The 12,119-nt window shown below is 42.5% G+C and overlaps 1 protein-coding gene across 5 annotated transcripts in view; it reads right to left on the reverse strand.

Moving 5' to 3' along the window:
* Nucleotides 1–12,119, reverse strand: part of LOC100220391 (contactin-6) — a 129,151-nt gene that overhangs the window by 61,501 nt on the left and 55,531 nt on the right. The window lies entirely within an intron of this gene.

The raw sequence follows: 12,119 nt of genomic DNA on the forward strand, positions 1-12,119 counted from the left end.
TGTGCTTTAAAAAAAAAAAAGATTATTTACTTTTTGATCCAGTTCTCATCCTAATGAGAAGCCTGGCCATTTTCTTAGAGCCATTTGGGAAATGATTGCTCGAAACTCATTCAAAATACACTTTAATACAACAAATATCAGCTTCCCCTTAAACCTCTTTATACCACAGAGCTGTAAACTGCCTGCCCTAAGCTCATTTTATTTACCTTGCTGCAGATTCTTGTTTCAAACAATTGTTCCATTTTTCATCAGCTGAACACCAACCTGAGCCAGAGTTCAATAGAGAGAAACAGCCCTCGATGGTCAGAGCAATAACGATTACTACCTGTACAGCCTCAGCTATTTATGTCAATATATCCATTTTCTCCCCCTTAGCTGAACTTTACACAGTTAATTTTTCTTTTCCTCCTCTTCATCTCCTGGATATTGGTCTCCTATGAAGACATTGTCTGCTCAGAGGGGGCTGGATTGAATTAAGCACCTGTAGCACCTCCTCGTGCTGTCATAGCACAATAGATGGGGCCTGTCAATACACGGGGAAAGCGTTTTAAACTCTGATGTTCTTTTAATTGCCTGCTGGCTACAGCTCTGCCTTGGATTATGGGTAGTCCAAGGGGAAAAAAAAACACAAGAAAGGCCAAGAAAAATAGAAAAAAAATTCATTTATTTAGTTGTATTCCATCCTGTAATTCTAAATAAAGGACAAAATAGTAGATGGGTGTAATATGATTAATTAGTTTGGCTTCATTAGAGTCCAGTCGCTGAATGTGTGGATTTATTTACTCATTTTGAAAATTTCATCTGAGAAAATTTACCACATTTTCTTTCTTTCCTGGCAATTGTTTTCTGAAAAGAAGAAGGTCAGCACCAAATATTTGTGTGGAAAAGTGGTTCCTGGAATTCCTGTCAAGATTTGCTTGGGGTGCCTGGTCTGAGGCTTTGTGCCCTGGGACAAGGGGGAAAAAGATCCTCAAATTCTCATATTTATTATATTTTTTTTTTTTTAATACTAGAAAGATGCAAAAATTCAGATTTTTTTTTAGGATTCAGGCACTAACAATGAAGATGGTCACAGTTCCCTTTCCTATCTCTTTCCCTCAGCTGCTAATGAAACAAACTGCAATTTCTTATTAAAAATAGAGTTAAAGCCCCAAAAACTCTGGGGCAGTATGGAAAATCTGTGCAGTCTAAGTAATTCTTCCCAATATTTTCACTGTGAGAAATCAGCCCTATTTTTTTTTTTTCTGAGAATAAAATTTCAGTTGTTATGAGACATCTGAGAAAGGAGGGAGAAAAAATAAAGGAAGCGCAGTGCAGCAGGAGGGAAAAGGTTTTCCTGACAATTGAGAATTAACTGTGTAATACCTCACTCTGAAATGGGAATAGATTTTGGAAAGTAATGAGCTGCTAGTAGCAATTTTTACTTTAATGACACAATATGTCATGTTATCAGTTTTACTCTCATTTTAGGTGCTGTGTCACCTGTCCGTGTCTCTCCATTAAAACCGTGACAAGTGTCCCTGACTTGAATAATTAAAAGCAGGAGGATGAGATCTCTTATGGATCTGCTGTTTTACAGGGAGCAGGACCATTTTTGGTTGTATAATGGAATCATGGAATGCTTTGGGTTGGGAGGGACTTTGAAACTCATCCAGCCCAACCCCTGAGATACTTCCACCATCCCAGGGTGCTCCAAGCCCTGTCCAGCCTGGCCTTGGACACTTCCAGGGATCCAGGGGCAGCCACAATTCCTCTGGGCACCCTGTGGCCTCCCCACCCTCCCAAGGAACAATTTTTTCCCAAGATCCCATCTAAACCCACTCCCTTTCAGTCAAATCCATGTGGGGTAGAAGTTGGCTGTGCCTTTTCAATCTCCACTTTTCAACCTTGAGGATCAAAATCCATAGGCAGGAGTTTGGGCTCTTTCATGGCGTGTTTGTAGTTTTGTTATACAAAGCAACTCGGATTTTCCAGTGAGGGAGAGGAGATTTCCATCCCTTTATGCTTATTAATCATAGGTATAAAAAAGCAGCTGTGGAGGCACATAAATCATCATTTAATCTCTTCATCTCACCCATGACAGGGACAAATATGCAATGTCCTTATTTAACCCAATTTTTAAAGGCCTTTAGGAAAGGACATTTTCTTTAAAGAATTCATTGCACTGTTTAACTCTGGGATCTTCATCACCCTGCATCCTTTAGAGACCCTCACGTCCCCCGAATTTCACAGGCCAAACCAGAAATGATCTTTTGCTTTGATTGATTTTGATAGATAATTGTACAAAGTGGATTTATTCAGTGCCTCTTTCTGTAATAAGGAATCCTTGAAGAACAAAAGAACCCCAAACCTCTGAAGGAGCAAACCAAGGCAAAATAGATGAAGAGAATTCATTAGTAGAGTCAGTGTTGCTTCTGTTTTCATCTTTGTTGGACTCTTCCTGCAGGCAGGCATCATCTCCCATGCGATATTGTGGCACCTCATTCAAAATGAGCTATAAACTAATCTACTTTTGCTTTGCAGTCCAGGTGGATGAGAAAGGGAAGATGTGGACCCTCAGAAATAAAGTTTGTCTTTGCCATAAAGATTTCTCCTTCTATTTTCCAACCTATGTGGTTGCATTTTCAATGATTTATTATAGTTTGAAATGTCTAAGTGTATATATATATATATATATATATATATATATATATGGGGGAAAAAAATTACCTGTGGATACAAATACAGATATTCTACTTTGTTCTTGTTATTCTGAAATTCTGGCTGCTGTCAAAACCCCTTCTCCTTGCCCTGGGTGTTGATTTCCACCAAGAGAGCACAACCACTGTGTTCTTCCAGCTCCTGTTCCCTAGCACAGCTCTGTAACGTAACATGACATAACCTAATAAAGCAGAATGTTGCTTGTCAAAAAGAGTATCAACTAAGAAGGCTAAGATCAGGTGTTTGGCACACATTTAGATTGCTAATATGCACTTAGGAATAAGATGACTATTTAACAGATGGTATATTTGCTAACTTCAGTGTTTCTGCCGAGATCTATAAATAAATTATCACCTAGTTCCTACATAATTCCTTTCATTCTTTGTCTGTATTTATCTCACTTGAAGAACAACGAGTTCCCTCACACTCTATTGCTCTCTCAGCTGTGAGTTTTAACAAAAAACCACTTTTTTTCCCCCCCCAGATCTGTGCATGTTGGCAGACTGCTCTTGGAAGAGCAGGAATAATCAGTTGCATGTGATAATGAGGTCGTGGGGGCCAAGCAAAATGCTGGGATGCACGAGTGATCCTTCCCAGGGAAGAGTGGGAATGGAAGGACTCAGCTGCACGTGGCACAGCCTCGTCTCCTGCTGGGAATGTTGCAGGGCTGAGCAAGGAGGGGATGTGCTCACAACACCCCAAACATATGGCATTTTGTGGGGTGGGGGTTTTTTGGATGGGAGCAGGAATTCTTGAGGTGGAGGAGCTGTCAGCTCCTCACCAGGAATGAAGAGAGGAGTGGGTAGAATGGGTCAGGGCATTTTTCACCTGATGTAACACAGCTTTACCCTCTAGGCTCAAGGATATTATCATGGAATTACAGAAGGTTTGGGCTGGAAGGACCTTAAATCCCATCCCATTCCACTCCTGCCATGGGTAGGGACATCTTCCACTATCCAAGGGTGCTCCAAGCCCTGTCCAACCTGCTTTTATCCTGATTTATGGCCTGAAAGTCTTCCAGGTGGATTTTAAACAGAATAAAACCAGAGGTTGAGAAGAATATCAGTGTTGGATGAAGGTGACTATGGGTGTCATTTTGCTGGGCACAACCTGCCAGTGAGAGAAGCAAACCCAGGCTGGGTGAGGTGTTTGCCTGAAAAAATAGTCTCTAGAGACAGAAACAAAATGGAAGTAGTGGACAGAAAACTTTCCCGCTGAAGCAATTCCATTAATTAATAGGTTAATTAATAGGTTCAGCCATACATTATTTTTTCCTTAATGTTTTAAAGCTCATAACAATAGAGATAATCATAAATCCCAGAGTGCTTTGGGTTGGAAGGGGCCTTAAAGCCCATCCTGTTCTGTCCCCTGCCAACCTTCCACTAGACCAGGCTGCTCCAAGCAACATCCAGTTGCTGAGTGCTCATTAATATATTAATTCTAATATATTAATTCTATTTCCCCACCACCCACACATCGGTTTTTGTTTGGTTTATTTTAATATAAAACTGCCTTACAGGTGTCGGAGTAGCAGATTTAACTACACAACAAAAGGTCAGTTTTCCTCAGATTAGGGAACTGCTTCTTAAATCTACTGGATAGGAACAAAAACCAAACCACAAGCAGCAACTCATTCATTTCAACCTCCCAGTCGTGCTTGAAATTCCTGAATCTGCTCAGGGACAATCCACCCAAATCCACCCCTTCCAAACCAGTCCATCCTAAGAAGGAGCACAGAACTTCTCCAAGGAAACCAAGGAAACTTGGGTGTTTTAATATATGAAATTGTTACAGACAATTAGAGAAACTCCAATTTATCACCTTTGCATAATTACCACGGTTCATCTGAATTAATGTGATTTCATGCTTTCTTGAACTTTTGATATTTTTTTCCCCTCATAAATGTTTTGTCATTACATAATCCCAAATATAATGGTTGCAATTACTTGGTATTGAAATGTGCAATGAATGTTAAGGCATCATGAGGAGTAAGAGCTCCTTACAAATTAGCCACGCTCCTGAGGACAAATCAATACAATTCCTCACATTTCCATGTGCCTGTGTCAAATTGTGATGGATCATTTCTATTCCTTTTTTTTCTTCTGTGCCTCTTCTTGCCTGTGGTATATTGCAAGGGAGAGGTGTTCCTGCAGCGATGCAGCACACCAGGAATTTCCTGACAGGGAAATGGGGTACAAAGGACAAGCTCAGCACTTTTCCAAGGAAGCTCCTGGTTATGATTTGCTGGGAGTGTTATCAGCTGACAATTAATTACCTTCCTCTGCTCTTGCTGTAATGAGTTAGGGGCCTCATTTGGGTCTGAGTTTGGTGCCTGAATCAGAGAATTTAGGTCTGTTCTAACTACAGATAATAAAAATGAAGCCTATTGAATATCTTTAATTATCTCAAATTCTGGAAGGCCCCATGCCTCCAGATTTTGGGTTTGCTATTTCTTCTCTCACATAAAGGAAGTAAAAAAAAATTGGGGTTAAAGCCCTTTTAGCTGCAGGCTGTGTCTATCCAAACCACCCCTGGACATCAATCCCTGTTCTTTGCTTCTCCTGAGTATTTTTGTGCTGAATTGCCTTGTAGGAGATGAGCACCAATCTCTTGCAGCCTGGATCCTACAAGGTGTGTTATGGAAATATCCTTCTTTCTCCAAGTATCTCCCAAAGGAATGGATAATCTCCTTCCCTACAACTTCCACTGCAAAGTAAACTCTCTTTTTCAGCTTTCCAAACTGCACTAAACTTGCTGAACAAACCCTCTGACAGTTCCTTTGTCTTGATAATACTGTCAATACATTAATCTTTTCCGGTTAGCATCTAATCTCAATTTTTTAAATGTTCTAATTGATTTTCTATGAATTCAATTCTGAGATTAAGAGTGGTGTTATCTCTAATTAAGGTGTCTGAAAGCTGCTTAGAATTTCCCATTTCCTGCCTTTTAAATACTTGAATTCTCTCCTCAACACCTACTGAGTTCCCCTGCTCCATTTGAAGCACTGTGAGTCTTTAACACCTCAGGTCTGGATGATTTGGAGCTGAGTCAGCCAGCAGCAGCCTGGGTAATGCCTGAGTGTCTCCTTTCACCAGGACAGGTTAAAAATCCACTGGATTTCCCACTTTTGTTCTCATTTCCACCTTAGGGGAGCAATGCATCCCAGAGTGGGAAAAAGGAAAGCTGCCCTGTCCCCCCCTGATGGAGCTGATTGTCAAAAAGAGAGGGAAAACCACAATTAATGGGTCCTATCCTTCTCCAAAGTTGTGTAATCATCCAAAGACCTTCATCAGTGCTTCCTTATTTAGTTAAATTACTTTGGAGCTTCCAAGGGCAAGGACCTGTAATTTACACTTCAGGATGAGCACAGGCTCCAGGTCCTCAGTTCAGCTTAAATGATCTGAATGGCCAATCCAGGCACTAATTTTAAAGGTGGGGAACAATAATTTCTGCCACAGTCTGATTGCCTTATTCAATTAAAGAGTGAAAATGCCCTTTACAAAGTAATATCAAGCTTCTCTAGAGGAAAAAAGTGGAAGGTCACAATTAAATTAAACAGGGAGGGTGAGGTGAGAGGGGGGGGAAAGCCCTGAGCTGGCTTGATTTTTGTTCATGCACCAACAAACCCAGAGCACAGAAACATATGCTGGGAAGCTGCAGAGCTGCTCTACATCTGGCCTTTGTTATTTCCCCCCCTGCTTTTACAGAGTTAGCAGCATAAAATATTAAATTTCTCCTCTGAGCTGAGCACAGGACTTGCTCTGAGCAGTAAGTGTTGACACAGCCTTAGGGCTCCTGCTCCAAAGCCCATCTGCAGGGCACAGGCACAGCTGAGGAGCTGCCCCTCTCCCAGGGAGGGGCACAGAGGGAATATATGTTAAATATTTTATATTCCTGAACAGTTTTCTCACTTGTCACGGCACAGTTCATTTGTCACCTGTCATCACCAGAGTCACTTGGCCGTCTGCAGGAGTTTTCTCCAGATTGGAGAGCTCTTAAAGACAGATTTCTCTCCCTGGGCTGAACCTCAAGGGTCGGATTCATCCCTGCCACAACTGCACTGGTTCTCCTGACTTCCAGGGGAGACAACCCTGGCTGCTGTGGCACATGTCCTTTTGGCAGGGGGGTTAATTCTTATCCAAACCCTCTTCTCCTTCATATTTCCCACTGCTCCCACAGCAACCTGTTTTTAACTGCGTGGAGATGGTTCAGGAACTTCTCCCTTCCCTCAGACCTTGACCTGGTTGTTGGGGACATGTCCTGGTCCTGCAGGAAACACCTCTGGCATCCCTGCCCTGGGTTCTGATGGATATAGTCCCACCTAAGGCCACTAATTCTTTTTATAATGTTTCTACCAACAAAACAATAATCAAGGCTTGTAATATTTATAAAAAATGGCAAGGAAAAGAGGAAAAGTGGCAAGGAAGGAAAAGCTCTCACACGCTGCTGACAATGTCCGTGTCTGTTTCAGCCCTTCCTAAATTCCTGCCCAGCCCTTTGGAGATCTTGATTCAGCACAGAATTACTTCTTGTGGAACTACCCTGAGTTACCTCCAGCCCCTTCTTTACCTCCCTCATGCCAGCTGCAAAGCTCTCAAAGAATTCCTTCCAATGGGAATTTCAAGATTTACCCGAGCGATCGATGTAGGGGATTTTTGGATGTGGATCTTGTCAATGGGATATCAGGTGTAGGTTGCATTATTTGTTCTTGCTGTAGCATTTAGAAATGGATATTTACAGCTCAGTGCATCCTCTGTGCCAGATGTGGCTTTCCTGTTGAGAAAAGCAACGCCTGTGACCTCATTCCTTCATTTCATGAGAAGTCCAAATGTTACACACTGTTCCTCCTTCTCCAGTATCAGCTACAGAACAGACAAGTTTATCTGCTACCTTAAAACATTAGACAGGATCAACCTTCACTGCAAAAATAACTGATCAATTAATTTCATTATTTTTGTTAGAAAAATAATGCAAATCATTTTTTCCATATAATTTTTTTTTTCCCTTGCAAACCTTCACCATAGCTTCTTTGGTCACGCCAAAAAGTGAACAATCTCATGTGAACATCACGGGTATTTCACTCCATAATTTGTTGGAATCTACATCATCTTGTCTGTAATGAAAGGAGAGCAGATAAAATAGCAAATTACCCAGACTGCAAACATAGACTGGTTTTATCCTTGCCCAGTATTAAATTTTATCAATCAGAATCTATCAGCTGCAGGACCTGTGGATGCTTTGTTCCCCACCATATCTCAATCACATATATTGCTTTTCCAATACAACTGGCAATGGGTTGATTCAGGATAAACACTTTTAAAGGACCTAAAGAAGAGTAAGTAATATAGAACTAAAAGATAATCTTCAAATACTTCTATGTTCCCTATTGCTACTTTATCTGCCTGGTTCACTGCCTGTAATGCTCCTTACAACCTCTGTGCAATGCAGATCTCTGTTTCACTGATAAAAAAACCTCCTTTTATAATAAAAGTCTAAGGAACTAACTGGAATAAAGCAGCTTTAACCAAGTGCTGATAGAGCAGAGCCTTGAACACAGTGGTTAAGTACTCTGAGAGAGATGTTTAAACCATTGGAGGGGCAGAAAAGTGGAATTTCTGATGTGCCTGGTCTGTTACAATGGACGCTTGGTGTCAATGGGCATCAAATGGATCTGAGAATGCAGAGGAGACTAAAAAAGGGAATGATGGAGAAAGCAAACCCCCTTCCTTATGGAGTTACACCCATATCTTCTGGTTTTAAGATTCCAGGCTGTTCTTTGTGTCTTCAGGAACGTCAGGAGATTCGCATAATCCCATTCTCGTGATATCAGAGGTTTAAAACAGAAGTTCCATTATCACCCTGCCTCCTCCTGTCAGCAGGCAGGTGAAACCCTTCCAGGCTTCTCGCTTCATCACTGCTGAGTGGTGGTTCCTGCTTTTCCTGGAGCCTGTGAGAGCCTCTGTGTGCACAGAATTCTGCAAAGAAATAAACACTGGGAAGCTCAACGGGGAGATGAGCTGAGCTGAGCTTGGTGAGGTCTTGAGGTGGTTTTGGTCTCGGAGTGATTAAATTGCATCACTTCAGAGGTTTCTCTGCATGTGTTCTGCTCAAAGTGGCCTTGAAGGATGCCCAGTGCCCCAGTTTGGGGTGGGCAGAGCAGGATAGTGACCCCTTAGAGACCCCTCCAAGTTGATCAGAGGGCTGGAGCCCTTCTCCAGCTGGGAGAGTTGGGGTTGTTACTCCTGGAAATGTCATATTCCTTACAACAATTGTTCTCACCAGTTTTTTTTTTCCTGATTTTCTAAAGAAACTCTGTGAAATAAAGGGGTAAAAAGGAAAACAAGCCTGAGGCTGTTGGGTCTGCTCCATGGAGAGCATCCATTAAGCAAAGATCTTGGCATGGTCTCCTGCCATGGGAACTGCTGCAGAGAGAGCTGGAGCACTGGCACAGAGTGTCCATAACAGTCAGAAGTGATAAATGAAGGTTCTTTTTCTTTCCACTCCAAGCAGAATTTTGACAAAATACAGGGTTTATTTTCTATAACTCATTTTACTCAGAACTTGGCCCTCAGCTCCCCACACTGGGGAGGGTGGCTGCTGCTGCTGCTGCTGCAGTGATATTGGATTCTACCTGTGCTTGAAAGTCCAAAAGGCAATTTTGAGCTGTGAGCCTGTTTAGTGACATATGGAAGAGATGACAGCAGCACTTCCATCCTCCAGACAGGATCGATCCACAGCAAATGTTCCCACTGGAGGTTGCATTTGTTGCTCACCCCTGAAGATGCAGACTGGGAGGTGTTACCAGGATCACCAGGAGAGCTGTGCAGAGCATGCAAAGGAGAATTTTATGGCTGATTCTCCACATGTCTGCAGTTCAGATGTGTTTCTCCATCAGAGGGAGTGGGGTGGGAATGAGATGAACTCTAAGGTCCCTCCCAAACCATTCTAGGATTATACAGAAGGGCACCCTTTTAAAACAGAGAGGTGGGGTCAGTGCATTACTCAGCATGTGTAGGGTAGAGAGCAGTGCTAGAATGAGGAGAGAGACTGAGAGAATTGGGATTGTTCATCCTGGAGAAGAGAAGCTTTGGGGTGACCTCATGGTGGCCTTCCAGTGCCCGAAGGAAGCTACAACAAAGATGGAGAGAGACTTTGGAAAGGTCCTGGAAGGACAAGAAAAGGGGGAATAGCTTTCAAACTGACAGAGGGCAGGGTTAGGTGAGATATTGGGAAGAAATTCCTCCCTGTGAGGGTGCTGAGGGCCTGGCACAGGGTGCCCAGAGAAGCTGGGGCTGCCCCTGGATCCCTGTCCCCAGGCTGGACAGGGCTTTGAGCAATCTGGGGTAGTGGAAGGTGGCAGAGGGTGGAACTGAATGATCCCTTCCAACCAGGCCATTCCATAATTCTCTGTAGATAGAGGCAAGTCTATGGCTTTACCTGACATGGCCCTAAAGGGGAAAAGGGAATTTAGAAAAGCCAAGTCAAACTTTTGGGGATGTATTTTTTGATGATGAACTTTTCCTGGCACTGGCAAGCTGAGCTCTTCGTGCTTCCTGCTCCTCAGTTATCAGCTGGTCATCCCTGAGTGCCTGTTGAGTGCTGAACTGAGCAGTTTATGCCTCCTTTTGTGAAAGAAAGGAGCTGCCAGAGTTCATTCCTGCAATCATCTGCCAGGGAGCCTGATCAGTATTCCAGCCCTAGTGTGCTGTGATGAATTAACAATCAGCTTAAAGACCCAGAGAGCTTTACTCCAGGTGGTAGTTACAACAGCTAGCACACCTTTTAATCAAATACAATTGTTACAGAGGGATTTCTGGACACACACAGCACCACAACACAACCCAGCCAGAAGTGTAGGTGCCATTTAGCCTTAAATTCATGCATGTCCAGACTTTGCAAATTCAGCCTATCTGATCCAAGCCTATTGATTTTTCCATTTTCTATTTCAAAGCATACACTGCCAGTGAAAAGGGTTATGACATCCTGAGGCTGCTGGATTGCTTTGTGATGTTTCTGTAATTTGTGTGCACTCAAAGGTAAATAACACAATGAAGTAATCAGATGAAAAGTGGGCTTTCATGCTGGCTGAGCATCTCCCAGCCAGCCCTTCCAACAGGGCTCTGCTAAAGCTCAGCCTGTCACCATCCAGCAACACTAAATGGCTTTGATTTTGTTTAATATATTCCTCCCTGAAATGGTTAAATGCTAATGATGGGCTGTTATTTTTTGTATTTCGGAATGGCAAAAACTCAGTCCAGGAGGAATTGCTGCCTCTAATTTGTTATTTCAGCAAAACTGTGTCTTCTGTCTCTGACAAAAAGCACGTGGAAGCTCTTGGGAGCTGCAGATTTCATTCCAAGTGCTCCAGCACTGTCACTCTCAGCCACACTGCTGTGAGCACATCATCACTGGCCAAGAGCAGGGAGGGTGGCAGTGGCAGGAAAATGCTGTTGAGAAGAAGCACCGAGCAAAGCCCTTGAGCGCCACTTTGAAAACCAGGAGAATGTGGTTGGAGCCCAAAAACTCCAAGGAGAAATCCTTCCTGGGTCTGTAGCATTGTGAGGAACTTTAAAATACAGAGTCTGATGGCTCCACTGTGTGCCCTCCTGTGGGGTTCAGGGCAAAGTGACCTGTGCTAGGCATGAAATTAGATTGTTGTCATTTTTTCTCAGAATTTCAGGTCTAAGAAAGCTGCAATCATAATTACTTTTATCATCAAGGGTAGAATAATTTGACTGAGAATCTAATTTAAGATCCCTAAGCAGCAAGATGCTTTCAATTAATACTAAATTTTCTGGGTTTATGCCCTGAATAATTATGAATTTGTTTTGCATTTGATTCTTTTTCATTGTGGAGTCCTTTTTTATTCTAGTTTGTTTAATTGCACTTCTTATTTCTCCTGCACATCCCTTAATGCCTCTACTATAGATGTGTTTAAGAACTAAAATAATAAGTAACAGGCCTGGACAGGCTGTTTCATGCAGCCTGTTACGGGGATTTCCCTCAAGACCAGTTGTTTGCACACAGTTATTTTTGCTTAAAACTGAGGAAATAATTAAAGTAAATCCCCTGTGTGCCTTGGGAGAAAGTTCTGGTTGAAGCCATGCTGAAGCAGTTTTCCCCAACAGGTTTTTGTTTGTCTTTTTTTAAGGCATGAAATGCCTTAAACAAAAATGCCTTAGGAAAAATTTCATCACTGAAAGAGTGGCCAAGCTTTGAAACTGGCTGCTCATGGAAGTGATGGAGTTGCCATCCTTGGAAGTGTCCAAAAAATGAGTAGATGTGACATTTTGTGATGTGGTTTATGAGCAGGGGGAGACTGGGCAAAGGCTGGACTTGATGATATCAAAAGTCTTTTCCAACCCTGTTAATTCTGTGCTTCTATGATTAAAGATATAAAAGACCTCCAGCCTGTAACC

Source organism: Taeniopygia guttata, chromosome 12 (assembly GCF_048771995.1).
Source record: "Taeniopygia guttata chromosome 12, bTaeGut7.mat, whole genome shotgun sequence".
NCBI lineage: Eukaryota > Metazoa > Chordata > Aves > Passeriformes > Estrildidae > Taeniopygia > Taeniopygia guttata.